The sequence below is a fragment of the Trichosurus vulpecula genome, chromosome 7 (assembly GCF_011100635.1).
Source record: "Trichosurus vulpecula isolate mTriVul1 chromosome 7, mTriVul1.pri, whole genome shotgun sequence".
Taxonomy (NCBI): Eukaryota; Metazoa; Chordata; class Mammalia; order Diprotodontia; family Phalangeridae; genus Trichosurus; species Trichosurus vulpecula.
The window spans coordinates 90,015,005-90,034,529 of NC_050579.1; the positions used below are offsets into that span (position 1 = coordinate 90,015,005).

The 19,525-nt window shown below is 37.7% G+C and overlaps 1 pseudogene; it reads right to left on the bottom strand.

The window, feature by feature from the left end:
- Positions 1-318: 318 nt before the first annotated feature.
- LOC118857109 lies at positions 319-1,373 on the bottom strand (annotated as a pseudogene).
- Between the last annotated feature and the right edge of the window lie 18,152 nt (positions 1,374-19,525).

Consider the following 19,525-nt stretch of genomic DNA (forward strand, 5'->3'; position numbering starts at 1 on the left):
AATGTATTTTAGATGTTAATGATGTTTCACAAAAATAAGTTAGTGTGATATAAATGCTAGGAAATATTAATGTAGTTTTCAATTAAATTTCTAAAAAAATGAAAATCTAATTAAAAAAAAATTAAAACCTTCACAGAAAGGTGGTCTCTCATGTTGTCTGTGACAGGATTATATCTATCTTGTAATAGAATGGTTGAAAAAACTAAAATATAATCATTATGCAATATATCTGCACTTTGTCTCTCCTCTCAGCCCTTCCACCAAAGAGAGGAGGAAGGGCATCTAGACAGAAACAGATGTCTTTTTTTTTTTTTGAGATAAATGAGCACTTTTTATTTCTTTGTTTCACAAATAAACTGGCTGAAATAGTTGTTTCCTGTGGGCTAATCAAATAAACCAAATCCCATATCTTCATCAGATTCCTCCGATTCTTCCTTGGCTTCCACCTTGGCTGGAGCAGCAGCAGCAGGCGCAGCAGCAGCTGGGGCGGCAGCCGCAGGGGCAGCCACTGCAAATGCCGAAGGGTCGGCCAGGAAGGCCTTCACCTTTTCGGCAAGTGGGAAGGTGTACTCAGTCTCCACAGCTACAGCCAAGACCCGCTTGTACCCATTGATGATCGAGTGGGGTACTGATGCAACAGTTGGGTAGCCAATCTGCAGACAGACGCTGGCAACGTTACGGACACCCTCTAAGAACCGAAGGTGCAAAGTTTTCTCCGTGATGTCCAGCACTTCAGGGTTGTAGATACTGCCATTGTCAAACACCTGCTGAATGATCAGCCCAAAGGTGAACGGGGAGATGTTCAGCATGTTCAACAAGGTGGCCTCGCTGGCACCCACTTTGTCCCCGGTCTTAATCAGCTGCACATCACTCAAGATTTCAATGGTGCCCCTGGAAATCTTGGTGGTGATACCCAGAGTCTGGAAGAAGGAAGTCTTCTCAGGACCCAGGCCAGTGTTCTGGGCTGGCACAGTGACATCACATGGGGCAATGGCACCGGCACGGGCAGCAGCTGGCACCTTATTGGCCAGAAGCATGTCCCTAATCTCGGTCAGATCTTCCTTGGTAAACACAAAGCCCACATTCCCCCGAATATGAGGCAGTAGTTTCTCCAGGGCAGGGTTGTTCTCCAGATGCCCACGAATGGCTTTGCGCATCATGGTGTTTTTTTCCCATCAATACCACGGCCTTCTCACGGAGGGACATTAGGATCTGCTGCATCTGCTTGGAGCCCACATTGTCTGCTCCCACAATGAAGCATTTTGGATAATCATCCAAAAGTTGGATGATCTTGAGGAAGTAATTGGATTTCCAGGTAGCCCTATCTTCCCTGGGCATCTCGAAGGTGCTTCAGGGATTGCCACGCGGGGTTTAAAGACAACGTCACTCGCACGAGGACGCCTGCAGAGAGAGAGAAACAGATGTCTTAATGATCAATGGATCCAATAAGAGCAACCACTAATCAACAAAGGAATTTAACCAACTGCTGTGTTCAACTTTATCTAGTTTATTCATGTTTGGCATGGTGTCAGGTGCCCGGGGTTTGATTATTTTAGGTTGGAGGATTTGTTAAAAAAAAAAAACCCAGCTGACATTTTCTTCTGAGTTTAAAACAATTCAAGCCACAACTGCCATGAACTACTCAGAAGTAACATTTACTGGTTATTTCTGGCAAGGCTGTGTTCCTTGAATTGTTGCGTATTGGATTTCATCTCTTAGAGCTAGGACAAAGATGACTATCATCATAATCATCATCATCATCATCATTATAGATAGTATTTAAATGGTGCTTTTTTAGATATTTTTTTTTAATTTTTATTTTTAGTTTACAACACACGGTTCTACATAATTTTGAGATCCAGATTTTCTCCCGTCCCTCCCCCCTCTCTCCCCAAGACGGCATGGAATCTCATATAACTACCATGTATAACTTTGCATTGAATTAATTTATACACTAGTCAAGTTGTGGGGAAGAATTATGACCAATGGAGTGAATCATGAGAAAGAAGAGACAGAACCAAAAAAAAAAAAAAAAGAAAACCCAGAAACAAAAACAAAAGAGAAGAAAAAAGGTGAGCATGAAGTGCACCACAATCTGCATTCAAACTTCACAGTTCTATCTCTGGATGAAGATAGCATTCTCCACTGTGAGCCCCCTGGAGTTGTCCTTGCACCTTACATTGTTGAGAAGAGCGAAGTGTGTCAGGGTTGGTCCTCACAGAATCCATATATCTGTAGCTGTGTACAATGATCTCCTGGCTCTGCTCCGTTCACTCTGCATTATGTCGTGTAGGTTTTTTCAGGTTGTTACAAAGTCCGCATCATCCTCATTTCTTATGGCACAATAGTATTCCATTACCTTCATATACTACAGTTTGTTCAGCCATTCCCCAATTGATGGGCATCCCTTTGATTTCCAATTCTTGGCTACCACAAAAAGAGCTGCTATAAATATCCTTGTACATACGGGTCCTTTTCCTGCTTGTGTGATTTCTTTGGGATACAACCCTAGAAGTGGTATTGCTGGGTCAAAGGTATGAACATTTTTATAGCCTTTGGGCATAGTTCCAAATTGCTCTCCAAAATGGTTGGATCAGCTCACAACTCTACCAGCAATGTAACAATGTTCCAATTTCCCCACATCCTTTACAGCACTTATCATTTTCCTGTTTTGTTATTTTAGCCAATCTGACAGGAGAGATGTGGTATCTAAGAGTTGTTTTGATTTGCATTTGTCTAATCACTAGTGATCCAGAGCTTTTTTTCATATGTCTATAGATAGCTTTAATTTCTTCCTCTGAAAACTGCCTGTTCATATCCTTTGACCATTTCTCAATTGGGGAATTGCTTGTATTCCTATATATTTGGTTCAGCTCCCTGTATATTTTAGAGATGAGGCCTTTATCAGAGATACTAGTTGCAAAGATTTTCTCCCAATTTTCTGCTTCCCCCCTAATTCTTGTTGCATTGGCTTTTTTATACAAAAGCATTACAATTTGACATAATCAAAATTATGCATTTTGCATTTTGTAATGCTCTCTATCTCTTGTTGGGTCATGAATTCTTTACTTTTCCATAAATCTGATAAGTAAACTATTCCTTGCTTTCCCAAAGTACTTAGAGTATCAACTTTTACTCCTAAATCATGAACCCATTTTGACTTTATTTTGGTATATGGTGTAAGATATTGGTCTATGCCCAGTTTCTGCCATACCATTTTCCAATTTTCCCAACAGTTTTTGTTAAATAGTGAATTATTAGCCCAGAAGCTGGCCTCTTTGAGTTTATCAAAGAGTAGATTGCTAAACTTGTTGATTTCTCCTGCTTGTGTACCTATCCTATTCCACTGATCCACACTCCTGTTTCTTAACCAGTACCAGGCAGTTTTGATGACTGCTGCTCTGTAGTACAGCATAATATCTGGTATGGCTAGGCCACCTTCTCTAGTATTTCTTTTCATTAATACCCTAGATATTCTAGACCTCTTGTTCTTCCAGATGAATTTTGTTATTATTTTGTCCAGCTCAGTAAAATAATTTTTTGGTAGTTCGATTGGTATGGCACTGAATAGATAGATTAATTTAGGTCAAATTGTCATTTTTATTATATTAGCTCGGCCTAACCATGAGCAACTGATATTTTTGCATTTATTTAGATCTGATTTTATTCGCGTGAAAAGTGTGTCATAGTTATGTTCATATAGGCCCTGGGTTTGTCTTGGCAAATAGACTCCCAAATATTTTATAGTATCTACAGTAACTTTGAATGGAATTTCTCTTTATATCTCTTGCTGTTGGGCTTTGTCAGTAATGTATAAGAATGCTGAGGATTTATGTGGGTTTATTTTATATCCTGCAACTTTGCTAAAATTGTTTATTATTTCAAATAGTTTTTTACTTGATTCTCTAGGATTCTCTAAATAAATCATCGTATCATCTGCAAAAAGTGATAATTTAGTTTCTTATTTTCCTATTCTAATTCCTTCAATTTCTTTTTCTTCTCTTATTGCTACGGCTAAAGTTTCTAGTACCAAATTGAATAATAGGGGTGATAATGGACATCCTTGTTTCACCCCTGATCTTATTGGGAATGCATCTAGCTTGTCCCCATTACAGATAATGCTTGTTGATGGTTTTAGGTAGATGCTATTTATAATTTTAAGGAAGGCTCCATTTGTTCCTATGCTTTCTAGTGTTTTTAATAGGAATGGGTGTTGTACTTTGTCAAAGGCTTTTTCTGCATCTATTGAGATGATCATATGGTTTCTGCTAGTTTTGTTGCTGATATGGTCAATTATGCTAATAGTTTTCCTAATATTGAACCAGCCTTGCATTCCTGGAATAAATCCTACCTGGTCATAGTGTATTATTCTCTTGATGAGTTGCTGCAATCTTTTTGCTAATATTTTATTTAAAGTTTTTGCATCAATATTCATTAGAGAAATTGGTCTATAATTTTCTTTCTCTGTTTTGACTCTACCTGGTTTGGGTGTTAGTACCATATTTGTGTCATAAAAAGAATTTGGTAGGACTCCTTCTTCACCTATTTTCCCAAATAGTCTACAAAGAATTGGAATTAGTTGTTCTTTAAATGTTTGATAGAATTCATATGTAAAACCATCTGGCCCTGGAGATTTTTTCCTAGGGAGTTCATTGATGGCATGCTCAATTTCTTTTTCTGAGATGGGGTTATTAAGAAATTTTACTTCCTTTTCTGTTAACCTGGGCAGATTATGTTTTTGTAGATATTCATCCATATCTCTAAGGTTGTCAAATTTATGGGCATACAGTTGGGCACAATAATTCCTAATTGTTGTTTTGATTTCCTCTTCATTAGAGTTGACCTCACCCTTTTCATTTTTGATACTGGTAATTTGATTTTCTTCTTTCTTTTTTTTAATCAAATTGGCCAAAGGTTTATCAATTTTATTGGTTTTTTCATAAAACCAGCTCTTTGTTTTATTTATTAATTCAATAGTTTTCTTGGTTTCAATTTTATTAATCTCTCCTTTGATTTTCAGTATTTCTAATTTGGTATTTAATTGGGGGTTTTCAATTTGCTCTTTTTCTAGCTTTTTCAGCTGTATGCCCAGATCATTGATCTCCTTTTCCCCTATTTTATTCATGTAGGCATTTAGGGATATAAAGCTTCCCCTACGAACTGCTTTTGCTGCATCCCAAAAGTTTTGGTATGTTGTTTCATTATTGTCATTCTCTTGAATGAAGTTATTAATTGTTTCTCTGATTTGTTCTTTGGCTCACTCATTCTTCACAATTAAATTATTTAGTTTCCAATCAGTTTTTAGCTTATTTTTCCATGGTTCTTTATTAAAAATGATTCTTATTGCATCATGATCTGAAAAGGATGCTTCGACTACTTCTGCTTTTCTGCACTGGATTATGAGATTTTTATGCCCTAGTACATGGTCAATTTTTGAGTATATGCCATGTACTTTTGAGAAGAAAGTATATTCCTTTTTATCCCCATTCAGTTTTCTCCAGAGGTCTATCATATGTGCCTTTTCTAAAATTCTGTTTACCTCCTTAACTTTTTTCTTATTTATTTTGAGGTTAGATTTATCAAGTTCAGAAAGGGGGAGGTTGAGGTCTCCCAATATTATAGTTTTGCTGTCTATTTCTTCCTGTAACTCCCCTAACCTCTCCTCTAAGAATTTGTGTGCCTTACCACTTGGTGCATATATGTTAAGCAATGATATTGCTTCATTGTTTATGGTGCCTTTTAGGAGGATGTAGTGTCCTTCCTTATCTCTTTTAATTAAATCTATCTTTACTTTTGCTTTGTCTGAGATTAGGATTGCTACACCTGCTCTTTTTACTTTAGCTGAGGCACAATATATTTTACTCCAGCCTTTTACCTTTACCCTATGTGTATCCCCCCGTTTCAAATGTGTTTCTTGTAAACAGCATATTGTAGGATTATGATTTTTAATCCATTCTGCTATCTGCTTCTGTTTTATGAGAATGTTCATCCCCTGCACGTTCAGAGTTATGATTTCTATCTGTGTCTTTTTCTCCATCCTAATTCCCCCTGTTTATGCTTTTATTTCTCCCTTTCCCCTTCTCCTCAACAAAGTTTTGCTTTTGACCACCGCCTTCCTCAGTTTACCCTCCCTCTTTTTTCCCCTCCCTTATCTTACTGTTCCCCACTTGGTACTTCTCCTCTCCCTTCTGACCACCCCCCTCCTTTTTCCCCCCTTCTCCTTCTACTTCCCATAGGACAAGTTAGATTTCTAAACTTATCAGGGTATGTTATTCCCTTCTTGAACTAGATCAGATGACAGTAAAGCTCAAATACTGCTCTTCTCCCTCCCTTCTTTCCCTCCACTATAATATGTTTTTTGCCACTTCATTTGGTGTAATTTACCCTTTTCTAGTACCTCCTTACCGCTTCTCTCATAGCCCTCCCTTTATATCTCTTACTTATATTTTATACCTTTACATCAGTTAATTTATACAGGCATTCACCATCTATGTATATCCCTTTCAATTGTCATAATAGATGTACCATTCTCAAGACTGACAGATATATATAAAACATACATAAGACGATATAATGCCACATGAAGATGTAAACAACCTGCCCTTATTGGTTAATAAGGTTTGTGGTGTTTTTCCCCCCTGGTTACCTTTTTATGTCTCTCTTGAGTTTTGTATTTGGAGATCAAATTTTCCATTGAGTTCTGCCCTTTTCATCAGGAAGGTCTGGAATTCCCTTATTTCATTGAATGTCCATCTCCTTGCCTGAAAAATTATGCTTAGTTTTGCTGGGTAGTTGATGCTTGGTTGTAGTCCCAGCTCCTTTGCCTTACTGGGAAAAACTGCTAGATCAAAGTGAGAGGAATGAACAGTCAGCCCCAGCCCTAGGGGTGCGGAAGTGGTGCAGCTCTGGGACTGCTTCCAGAGCTCCAGCTGTGGTTGCTTCTGGCCCCAGGCCCACCCAGTGGGAGTAATTAAGTGGCAGATCAGAGCTGGAGTGCAGAGCCTGCTTGGATCTGGGTCACAATCCAGGTTGGAGGTTCTAGGGGGAGGAAGAGCACTGGTGTGGAAGAGCTTGCTTTGTAGAAGTAGCTCTGAAAAGAGCAGCATATCCCCTCAAGCTTAGGACAAAGTACTTTATACTCTACAAGCAGTTGTACCCCCCAAAAAAGCTCAAGGGTCAGGTAGTTGGCTGGGAACATGGCCAGGGAGCAAAAATGGACTCAGATTCAGACTAAGACTTTGGAATCTTTCTTTGGTGACAAAGAAGACCAAAACATACAACCAGAGGAAGTCAACAAAGTCAAAGAGCCTACATCAAAAGCCTCCAAGAAAAACATGAACTGCTCTCAGGCCATGGAAGAGCTCAAATAGGATTTGGTAAAGCAAGTTAGAGAAGTAGAGGAAAAATTGGGAAGAGAAATGAGAAGGATGCAAGAAAACCATGAAAAACAAGTCAATGACTTGCTAAAGGAGATCGAAAAAAATAGTGAAGAAATTAACACCTTAAAAATAGACTAACTTAAATGGCAAAAGAGCTCCAGAAAGCCAATGAGGAGAAGAATGCCTTGAAAGACAGAATTAGCCAAATGGAAAAGGAGGTCCAAAAGACCACTGAAGAAAATACTACCTTAAAAATTGGATTGGAGCACATGGAAGCTAGTGACTTGATGAGAAATCAAGATACTATAAAATGGAACCAAAGGAATGAAAAAATGGAAGACAATGTGAAATATCTCATTGGTAAAACCAATGACTTGGAGAATAGATCCAGGAGAGAGAATTTAAAAAATATTGGACTACCTGAAAGCCATGATCAAAAAGAGAACCTAGGTATCATCTTTCAAGAAATTATCAAGGAGAACTGCCCTGATATTCTAGAGCCAGAGGGTAAAATAGATATTGAAAGAATCTACAGATCACCTCCTGAAATAGATCCCAAAAAGAAAACTCCTAGGAATATTGTCACCAAATTCCAAAGCTCCCAGATCAAGGAGAAAATACTGCAAGCAGCCAGAAAGAAACAGGTTGAGTATTGTGGAAACACAATCATAATTACATAAGATCTAGCAGCTTCTACATTAAGGGATTGAAGGGCTTACAATGTGATATTCCGGAAGTCAATGGAGCTAGGATTAAAACCAAGAATCAACTACCCAGCGAAACTGAGTATAATGCTCCAAGGCAAAATATGTATTTTCAATACAATAGAAGACTTTCAAGCTTTCTCAGTGAAAAGACCAGAGCTGAATAGAAAATTTGACTTTCAAACACAAGAATCAAGAGAAGCATGAAAAGGTAAACAAGAAAGAGAAATCACAAGGGACTTACTAAAGTTGAACTGTTTTGTTTATATTCCTCCACGTTAAGATGTTGTGAGTAATTCATGAGACCTCAGTATTAGGGTAGCTGAGGGGAATATACATATACATATACATATCAGAAGGCACAGAGTGAGTTGAGCGTGAAGGAATGATATCTAAAGAAATAAAATCAAATTAAGCGATGAGAGAGGAATATATTGAGAGAGAGAGAAAGGGAGAGACAGAATGGCATAAATTATCTCACATAAAAGTGGCAAGAAAAAGCAGTTATGACAGAAAGGAAGAAGTGGCAAGTGAGAGGGAATGAGTGAATCTTGCTCTCATTGGATTTGACTTGAAGAAGGAATAACATACACACTCAATTGGGTAGGAGGAAGGGGATAATAAAGCAGTGATGAGGGAAGGGAGGGCAGATAGGGGGAGGAGGTAATCAAAAGCAAACATTTTCGGAAAGGGACACGGTCAAGGGAGAAAATTGAATAAAGGAGGACAGGATAGGAGGGAGCAAAATACAGTTAGTCTCACAAAATGAGTATTATGGAAGGGTTTATATATAGACAGAGAGCACAGCGTGAGTTAAATATTAAGGGATGTTATCTAAAAAATTATATTAAATTAAGGAATGAGAGATGAAAATATTGAGAGAAGGAGAGGGAGAAAGAGAGAGACAGAATGCGGTAAATTATTTCACATAAAAGTGGAAAGAAAAAACAATTCATTGGAAGGGAAGAGGGGGCAGGTGAGGGGGAATAAGTGCATCTTGCTCTCATTGGAGTTGACTTGAGGAGGGAATAACATACACACTCAATTGGGTATCTTATACCTCAGGAAAGTACGGGAAAGTGGATAAAAAGGAGGGATGATAGAAGGGAGGGCACGTAGGGGGAAGAAGCAATCAAAAGCAAACACTTTTGAAAAGGGTCAAGGGAGAAAATTGAGTAAAGGGGACAGGATAGGAGGGAGGGAAATATAGTTAGTCTTTCACAACATGACTATTTATGGGAGTGTTTTGCTTAATGATACATGTGTGGCCTATGTTGAATTGCTTGCCTTCTCATGGAGTGTGGGTGAGGAGAGAAGAGGGGAGAGAATTTGGAACTCAAAGTTTAAAAAAAAAGACATCTAGCAAGCAAAGGAGGAGGAGAAGTACAACCTAACCTTAAGAGACATCCTATACAATGACACAGAGGGAGAAGATGGAATCCTGAGTTTGGGGAACAGCAAGCAGACCAATTTGGTGTAGCACTGAGAGAAGTCATGTGAAATAACTACATAAAAGTAAGCTGGGGTTGGACCGTAAAATACAGAAAATGTTAAGTGGGAGAAGTCTTCATATGGAGAGGCTATTTGTTACAGGAAAAAGAACAAAAAGTAAGAACACAAGCAAACAAAAAACATTTCTCTCTTCGCAGAAGTGGCCATCTCACCAAACTGACTAACTAGGTGGCGGCAGAGCAAAAGTTCCCCACTAATGCAGAGGTTCTGATAACCTTTCACAAAGCATGTTGCTTCCTGTATTTTGCTATTGCTGGTTAATCAAGTACCTAAATTGTTTAAGTGGAATGTGAAGCCCTGTTAGGGCCAATTGAAATAGCTTTATGCCACTCCTGGATGAATGGCAGATGAGAAACATAGCCCTATCCTTCAAAAATAGTGGGGTTTGGGGGGAGTGTTGTAGAGAAGGTTTAGGAAGAGAGCCTGTGATTCATTGGTACAGGGAATTTTGGTAAGGAAAAATCTACTACCAATTCAGGTGATCACCTTCTCTATGCCTTATAGTCTTAGAGACTGACATAGAGCACAAAGAGTTTAGGTGGCTTGTCCAGGGTCACAAAGGGTCTCAAATAAGTTATGGGTAAAACCTTTCTGATGACTGTCTCCCTCTTCTCACCTCCTCACCACCTGGGTAAGGAGTCAGGAAGACCTAAGTGTACATTCAGCCTCAGATGTTTATTACCTGTGTGACCCCAAACAAGGCATTTAACCACTGTCTGCCTCAGTTTTCTCAACTGTATAATGGGGAAAACAATAGCACCTAACATTCAGGTTGTTGGGAGGATCAAATGAAATGATTGTAAACAACTTAGCACAGAGTCCATCACATAGTAGGTATTTAATAAAGGGTACCTCCCTTTTTTCCTCCCTCCCTGCTTCCCTTCCTTCCTCCCTTACTCCTTTCCTTCCTTCCTTCTATCTTTCTTTCCTACTAATTGTCCTGGCCATAACCAATACCATACTAAATATTTGTGATGGTTTATTTTTTTAAATGAGTAACAGGCTTTGGACTGAATACCTTGTCTAATTATTCTTTTTTTCAGATGACAGAATTGAGATTCCAAAAGGTTAAACAATATACCCAAGTTCACATAGCTCGTTGGTGGTAGAGCTGGAAAAAGAACCCAGGTCTCCTGACTCCTAATATGATGTTCTCCACACAGAAGCCAAAGAAGTCCTGTTATCCTCCTAAAGACAATATACAACTCTTACAAGCAATGTTTTTAATCATCTGTTACAATGTTAAAAATGATATACAACATAATGAAGATCTTCACTTCAATATTTTCTCAGTTTTTGATGTTTCTTTAACCTTGAATTAATTGAATTTTAGAATTTAATCTATGTATGTTCCATGAGGCTAATACAAATTTTATGTCTGCTATCCAGAGCTGCAGTTTCTTTTATTGTATTTCTGGCAGTCTAAGTAATAATTATAGATAGAACTTGTAGAAGCCTCTGCACCCCTGCTCCTGCTTGAATTTATAATACCTTTCTGGTTGATCTGGAATTCTCTCCAATAGTTTTTCATGGTGTGATTAGTGAGAGTAAAGAATAAGTCATCTTATATCATAAACTCTGAAAACACAGCTATTTTTTCTAGGATAAAGTACTTTGTATTCAACTTTGAGGCCAGACATTTAGCCACTAACTGGCTCCACAGTCAATTTCAAATGGATATCCAAGATGGGTTAAAGAACTAACCCAGTTTTCTGGCTCATCCCTTTCTCTTTGCAATTGAGCTAAGTTCTGACACAGGCATCACATACCCAGGTATGAATTATGTTCATCCCGAGAGACTGAACAAGGCCATTTAAAAACATTTTTTTTAAAATGGGCAGGTAGCATGCCTCAGTGCCTTAATAGCCTAGAAATTAAGAATCCATAGCTTCATGAGTGATCTTGTTCTTCAATTTTCTCATCTGAAAGATGAGACTTGTGGTTCATCTTACACTTCATGTAGGTACTGTGTAAATACATGAAGCATCAACAATTTTGTCAACTTGGGGGCTTTTCAGTGTGAAAACGTCTTCCACAATAACAGATTGCAATCCTTTGTAGTTAAGTCCCAGGGAGTTGAGGTAAATATATGTGAATTATTCCAAATAACATAGCTAGGATGCAACTAAGGTTGGATCTGAACCCAAATATTTCTGAATGGAAGATCAGAACTCTATCTACAATGTCATGAATGCAGTAAAATTTAAATATATATATATATGTGGTGGCTAAATCAAATTGAAGATTCAGGATGAATTGAACAAACATTTTTAAATGCCTGCTATGTGCAAGGTGCTATGTGAGACATTGAGAATACAAAGATAAGAAATGGCGTAATCCCTGACCTCAAAAAGCTTAACATCTACAAGAAAAAATATGAAGAAAATATGAAGAAATTTAACAATCATACAAGTTTATATGATAGAAAGTAAAATCTAAAGAGAGCAAAAGACAAGAAGTCAAAGGTTTTTTTGGGAAATTCGAAGATGTAGAGATTGTTTTCACCTGGGTTTACAGGGAAGGGCGAAGAAGTCTTCAGGAAGAATTGGAATTGGAAGTAAGGACTTCAACACATGGATATAGGAGCTTCTATCTTAAGTAAATACTTCAACTTAAATGAAATACCCACTCATAGACTACACACAGGCGTAGTGTTAGTGCTAGTCCACTAGGGATGTGGTTCCATCAGCATTTACATCTGCACAAGCTCTCAAGATGGTTGGTGCTAGATGTATTCCCTGTCCTCACCCTCCGTGAACTCCTGAGTACTCTGAGTTCAAGTTCAAATGAAAAATTTCAAGTTATTGTTTTCAAAAAATTACTTTGAATGAGCCTAGCCACTTGAGGTTATTAATCTTTTTTCATCAAAGCCTCAAGAAATCCACTCACCTAGTTTATAGGCCAAAGCAAAATGTTGTGAGTGTGTTTGTGTGTGTGTGGGGGGGGGTGGGTGTGGGGGTGTGTGTGTGAGTGTGTGTGATTGACCTCTGTGTAAGTCTGCTGAAATCTCTGGACCTCTTCTCAGAACGACGTTTGTTGTTTTATTTTTTTGCAATTCCTAATTGAAGGAAATTCATTTAGAGGTTGCTAAAAATGAAGATGTGTGTGGGTGTGCATGTGTGTGTGTATTGATGTCTAGGGATGCTGGGAACCCAAAATTCAAGGGTAAGTGACACAGGACTTGGCTCAAATGAATTCAACCCAAACATTCTTTTCACCAAAGACAAGGTTTATTAGAACACCAGTCGAGTAGGGCAGGAATTTACGAATCCACTCATTTGACCAGACTTTTAAGAAATCTGATCATTTGTGACATTTGTATTGACAAGCGAGCCAGATTGAATCTGAGCACTTTAATGGAGGCAAGACAGATCTTTTATACTGCAGACTGGGAGAACAGAGAAGGGGTCTAGATGGAATTAAGGAGTGGTGGTCTAAGGTCAGGTCAAGTGCAGACCATGAGGGCCACAATGAAAAGACAGCTAATTAACTGTGAAGGGCCATAGGCCCCAGGGGGAATGCCAGGGACCTGGGTCAAGTGGGAAAGTCCAGGGGCTTTTCCTTTCTGGAGCAAGATCCCAAAGATGTGGTCTTTTTCCGTTTAGGGGCTCAGATCCATCATCATTTATCACCAACATTTATATCCCCATCCAATTTCAGAGATCCCCTAAAATCTGGTTTAAACTTGGTTAAATAAAAAAATTGAAATAAAGAGTAACATGCAACTGAGTTAGTGAAGTGGATAGAGTTTGCCTTGGGTAGAAGTTTGGTAGAGTCTGAATTTCCGATTGTGCAATCCCCTCATCCTGCCTTCTATTGCTGTTGGCATTGTCTCTGTTTTGGTGGGAAGATGAGTACTATCAAGCATTCTTGGTCTGAAAGATCAAAAGGAAATTAACCAACTAAGACTACCTCATGGTTCTGTAGCACATGACTCCTGGCCACCTACCAGACACATGGAGCTATTCAGTATTTCACTAGACTGACCTCAGAAAACCCCCGTTGCCTGCCCCAGCCCACTACCTGGTTAGTCTCTTTCTCTATGCTTCCTACTAATGATTAGCAGATGCATCCCAGAATTTCATTGCTAGAGCCTTTCCTCTGACAGTACTGGGGGAGAGAGATCCTTCTGACTGCTGATACCATTAACATTCCCAGTTCTATATTTCTAACTCTCATTGGTGCCTAGTTGTCTAGAAAATAGAGGAGAAGATAGGTAAGGATGGATTAGTTGGAGGGTACTTCAGTAGAGAGCTACACCCAATTCACTGGGACTTTCTCTTGGTTGAGTTGAGTTATCTTGGTCCCAGTTGGAGATTTCATTCACTCTATATTTTCTAGTATGTAATCTCATGTGTATACTTCCTTTGATTTTTGTTTTGCTATCAACTTGGATCTGTTGTTTAATAGTCATTTTCTAACATATGGTATTTTCAATGCTCATTATTGAACTTGCAACTGGTGAAAAGGTAGTCAAGGATTGGCTATATGGATTAGGAAACTCCTTCCTTGTTAATCAGGAGTACCACTTGAAGCTAAAATTATTTCTTCTAAACCAATGATATTTAAGGGAGCCAATGGATATAATTCTAGCCTGGTACTCCCTATTGCTGAGGAGAGCTAAATGGTAGTATAGTAGTATAGATTCAACTTCCTCTTTCCCTTCAAAATTTCCCTTAGATAAAGATTGGGCAAAATATTCTATAAATATCAGTTTTTGCCTTTCCATGAGCTATAACTAGATAGAACCATCAGGACACACATAATCTACATGGGCAAAGCAAACAGTACAACATAGACATACCTATAACACACACAGATACATACACACACACAGACAACATTCAAGTTTTTGAGTAGTGATATAGCCATAGCAGGGCTGTAGATTTCTTGGGCAGTTTTGTGAAGGATGGATTGGAGAAAGGATAGTTTGGAGACAAGAGTAGTAGTTAGGAACTTATGATAATCTAGGCAAAGAGGAGAAACTGAATGATGATTGTCATAGGACTGGAAAGGAGAAGACAGATAATAGAGAAGATATGACTTAGCACCTGAATGGATATAGATTAAGGAAAGAGAAGAGTCAAAACTACTAGGGTTGTAATATTATTGATGCATATTATTTTTTCTTGGTTTGTGATTTTACAGATGAAGAGATATGTTGTGGAAACTCCCTCCTCCAGTTTCCAGTCAACAGTTTTGGAACTTAAGGTCTTAGAGGATTTCTTCTGGCATTGAGAAGTTGTGACTTGCCTTGAGTCACAGAACTGATATGCATTAAAGGAAGTATTTGAAAAAAGGTATTCACTGATCTTTCTGCTTCCCCATTCTGCCTTCTTCTTCCTGTCCATTAACTGGAAGTAACTCCAAATATCTTCCCTGTGCTTCTGTTTCTTAAAGCCCCAGTCTCTCAAACTTGGTGTGAATTTTTTTGTCTTTATTGGCTCTCACCTCACATTATGAAAAGCAGCAAATTATTTTTCCACAGTATCTCTCTGATCTGTCTTTTCTTTTCCATTTCTGTTGTCACCATTCCTACTTATCTCATGATGTCTTGTCTGGATTATTACAATAGCCTCTTTTAAAAATAAATATTTATTGGTATCTTTTTTAATATCACCAGAATTTTTCCCAATATCCCTGTGCCACCCTTCTCCCAGAGTGTCATCCTATAGAACATATATTTTATTGAAAAAGAAAAATAGGAAGTAAAGAGTCAGCCAGCCAAACCAATTAATACATTGAAAGAGTTTGACAAAATAATATAACAACATACATCTGTGTATCGTCCATCTTCAATAGTCTCTTGGCTGCCTCTAGTCTCCTGTTATTACAATCTAATTTACACATACATGCCTTACTTGCTGATCTTCCCCAACTTTTGTGACTGCCTCATGGTCAAAAATCATCAGTGGCTTTCCAGGCCTATTACACAATATTAAAATATTTAGGGCCTGAATGTTCAGGTCTGGCAACAGCTGACACCTTAATATCTCACCAATTATACTTCTGTTTATTTACCGATAGGTTCCTATAGACCAGTCAAGTCTCCAAGCAAATTCAATCTTCTCTCATAGAATTATTCTAACTCCATTGGTGCCATGCTTCACTTCTTCCATCTGCTCAGTCTTCCTCTCCATCAATCCAGATACCCCCCTCTCCATTAAAACTGAGCTGAAGGCTTGATTCTAACATGAAACAAATGTCATTATCATGAACAATTTTTTTTTTTTTATCTAGGGTCTCAAGGTATTGTGAGGAATATAGCAAAGCACGAGTTACAATCCTTGCCCTCAAGGGGTTTACGTGTTTTTTAAGGAGATAAAATAAATGAAATGCATTACAAATGCTATGGAATCATAAGGATGATTTGTGACTCCAACAACATATGTTACAGAAATTGAAAGAAAGAGAAACAGTCCTAGTTTAAGTTGGGGTGATCAGGAAAGATTTTTTAGATCAGGTAGAATGATATTTGGGTCTTAGAAGGAAGATAGGATTCCAACTGCATCCCAGCACAGAATGAGAGGATGTGCAAATAAGGTATGCTAAGATGAAATGAATAGACTAATTTAAAAGAAGGGTGAAGTTTTTTGGGAAAAGCAATACAAAACCACATCGCTTTGCTTACTGTAGTTGTAGCATATGCATGATTATTGTGCTTTGTTATTGTTAAATCATTTCAGTACTGTCCCACTTTCCTTACCCCATTTGAGGTTTCCTTGGCAAAGATACTGGAATGGTTTGCCATTTCCTTTCACAGTTCATTTTACAGATGAGGAACTGAGGCAAACAGGGTTAAGTGACTTGCTCAGGGTCACACAGCTAGTAAGAGTCTTAGGTCAGATTTGAATTCAGGTCCTCGTGATTCCAAAGCCAGTGTGTTATCCACTGTTTCAGCTAAGCACCCCTTATTTGTGTTTAGCTATCGTGTATTTATTCTGTACATGTTTATTTTTTAAAATTTAATATTTTATTTTTCCTCAATTCATTTTAAAAATTAAATTCCAAATTCTTTCCCTCCCTCCTCACATGCCTCATTGAGAAGGCAAGCAATTTGATAAAGGTTATACATGTGTAGTCATGCAAAACATATTTACATATTAATCATGTTGTAAAAGAAAACAAAGACCAAAATAAAAACCCCAGAAAAATAAAGAAAGTTTCTTTTAAAAAAAAGTATGCTTTGACCTGTATTCAGAATCCATCAGTTCTGTCTCTGGGGATGGGTAGCATTATTCATCATAAATCCATCAGAGTTGTCTTGGATCATTTTATTACTCAGAATTGCTCAGTCATTCACAGTGGATCATCTTATTGCTATTACTGGGTACAGTGTTCTCCTGGTTCTACTTATTTCACTTTGCTGATGAACTGATGTTCATGTAAGTCTTTCCAGGTTTTTCTGAGACCATCTAGCTTATCATTTCTTATAGTATAGTATAGTATTCCATCACAATCATATATCATGTATATGATATGACTTGTTTAGCCATTCCCCAATTGAAGGGCATCACCTCAATTTCCATTTCTTTGCAACCAGAAAAAAGCTTCCATAAATATTAGGGTATAGTTGAACATTGTTCTACATAATGGTTGAATCAGTTCACAACTCCATCAACCATGCATTAGTGCCTCAATTTTTCCCATATCTCCTCCAACATTTGTCATTTCCCTTTTCTGTCCAATTCGCCGATCTAATCGATGTGAGATGGTACCTTAGAATTCCTTCAATTTTTATTTCTCTAATCAATACTGATTCAGAGCTTTTTTCATATGGATATAAATGACTGATTATTTCATGTGAAAACTGACTTCCTAATTTTAGATCATTCATCAATTGGAAAATCGCTCATTTTTTTATAAATTTGACTCATTTCTCTATACATTTGAGAGGTGAGGCCTTTTATCAGAGAAATTTGCTTCAATTTTTTTCACAATTATGATTGCTAACTTTATTTCCCTCCATCCCATTTTCCCTATTTATTCTATTCTCTGTCCTTTCACACTGTCCCTCCTCAAAAGTGTTTTGCTTCTGACTACTGCCTCCTCCAACCCATACTCCCTTCTATTAATAGCCCCTGCAACTTCTCTTATCCCCTTTCCCTCCTACTTTCCTACAGGAAAAGATAGATTTCTATACCCAATTGAATATGTATGTTATTCTCTCTTTGAGCCATTTTCCCACCACTTCCTCATGTTCCCCTCCACTGTAAAAGTTCTATCTTTTCTCTTTTATGTGAGATAATTCACCCCTTTCCCTTTCTCCCAGTTCATACCTCTTTCTCATGCCTTAATTTTACCTTTTTAGATATCATCCCATCATATTCAACTCATACCTGTGCTATCTAACTACCTATCTATCAGTGTGTGTATGTGTGTGTTTCTTCTACCTGCTTTAATAATGATAAAGTTCTTGGGAACATTCCCATGTAGGAATGTAAACAGTTTAACCTATTAAATCCTTTATAATTAACCTTTCCTGTTTACCTTTATATGCTTCTCTTGAGTTTTATATATGGAAGTCAAATGTTCTATTTAGCTCTGGTATTTTCCTCAGGAATGCTTGAAAGTCTTCTCTTTCATTGAAAGTCTATTTTTCCCATGAAGGCTTATACTGTTTTGCTGAGATAGGTGATTCTTGGTTTTAATCCTAACACTTTGCCCTCCAGAATATCATATTCCAAACCTTCCTATTCTTTAATGTAGAAGCTGCTAAATCTTGTGTTATCCAGACTGTGACTCCATGATATTTGAATTGTTTCTTTTTGGCTGCTCGTAGTATTTTCTCCTTGACCTTGGGGCTCTGGAATTTGGCAGTAATATTCCCAAGAGTTTTCATTTTGGGATCTCTTTCAGTAACTGATCAGTGAATTCTTTCAATTTCTATTTTGCCCTCTGGTTCTAGAATATCGAGGCAGCTTTCCGTGATAATTTCCTGACAGAAGATGACTAAGCTATTTTTTAAAATCAGCTTTCAGAAATCCCAACAATTTTTAAATTATCTTTTCTTGATCTATTTTACAGGTCAGTTGTTTTTCTAATGAGATTTTCACATTGCCTTTCTATTTTCATTCTTTTGGTTTTCTTTTATTATTTCTTGATGTATCATAGACTCATTAGCTTCTACTTACTCACTTCTAATTTTTAAGGAATTACTTTCTGCAGTGAGGTTTTGTCCCTTCTTTTCCACTTGTTTCATTCTATTTTTTTAAATGAGTTCTTTACTTCAGTGAATTTTTGTGCCTCTTTTCCATTTGGCCCATTTTGCTTGTTAAGGAGTTTTTTTCTTCAGCAAATTTTTGTATATCTTTTTTTTTCCTTTTGGCAAATTCTGCTTTGCAAAGCATTCTTCTCCTTTGGATTTTTGTACCTCTTTTATCATTTGCCCTAGTCTGTTTTTTAAAGTCATATTTTCATCAGTACTTTTTGTGCCTCCTTTACCAAGCTCTTGACTTTTTTCATGATTTTCTTGCATCACTCTCATTTTTCTTTCCAATTTTTTCTCTTCCTCTTTCACTTGATTTTTAAAATCCTTTTTGACCTCATCCATAGCCTGTGACCAATTCATATTTTTCTTTGAGGCTTTGGATATAGGAGTTTTCACTTTGTTGCCTTCTTCTGAGTGTGTGTTTTGATTATCCTTGTCACCATAGTAACTTTCTATCATCAGAAGTTTTTTCAATTTGCTCATTTACCAGCCTTTTTCTTGACTTTTAGCTAAAGTGGTGCTCTGCTTCCAGGGTGGAGAGTACACTGTCCCAAGCTTTGGGGGTGTTGTGCAGCTGGTTTCAGAGACACTTTTAGATACATGTAAGTTTTCAGTTCTTCCAAGATGGTATGACCTAAGGAGAGGTATGTTTACTACTCTCCTGACCTGTGCTCTGGTCTGTGAGCAACCACAAGCACTCTTTTCTGCCCTGGAACTGT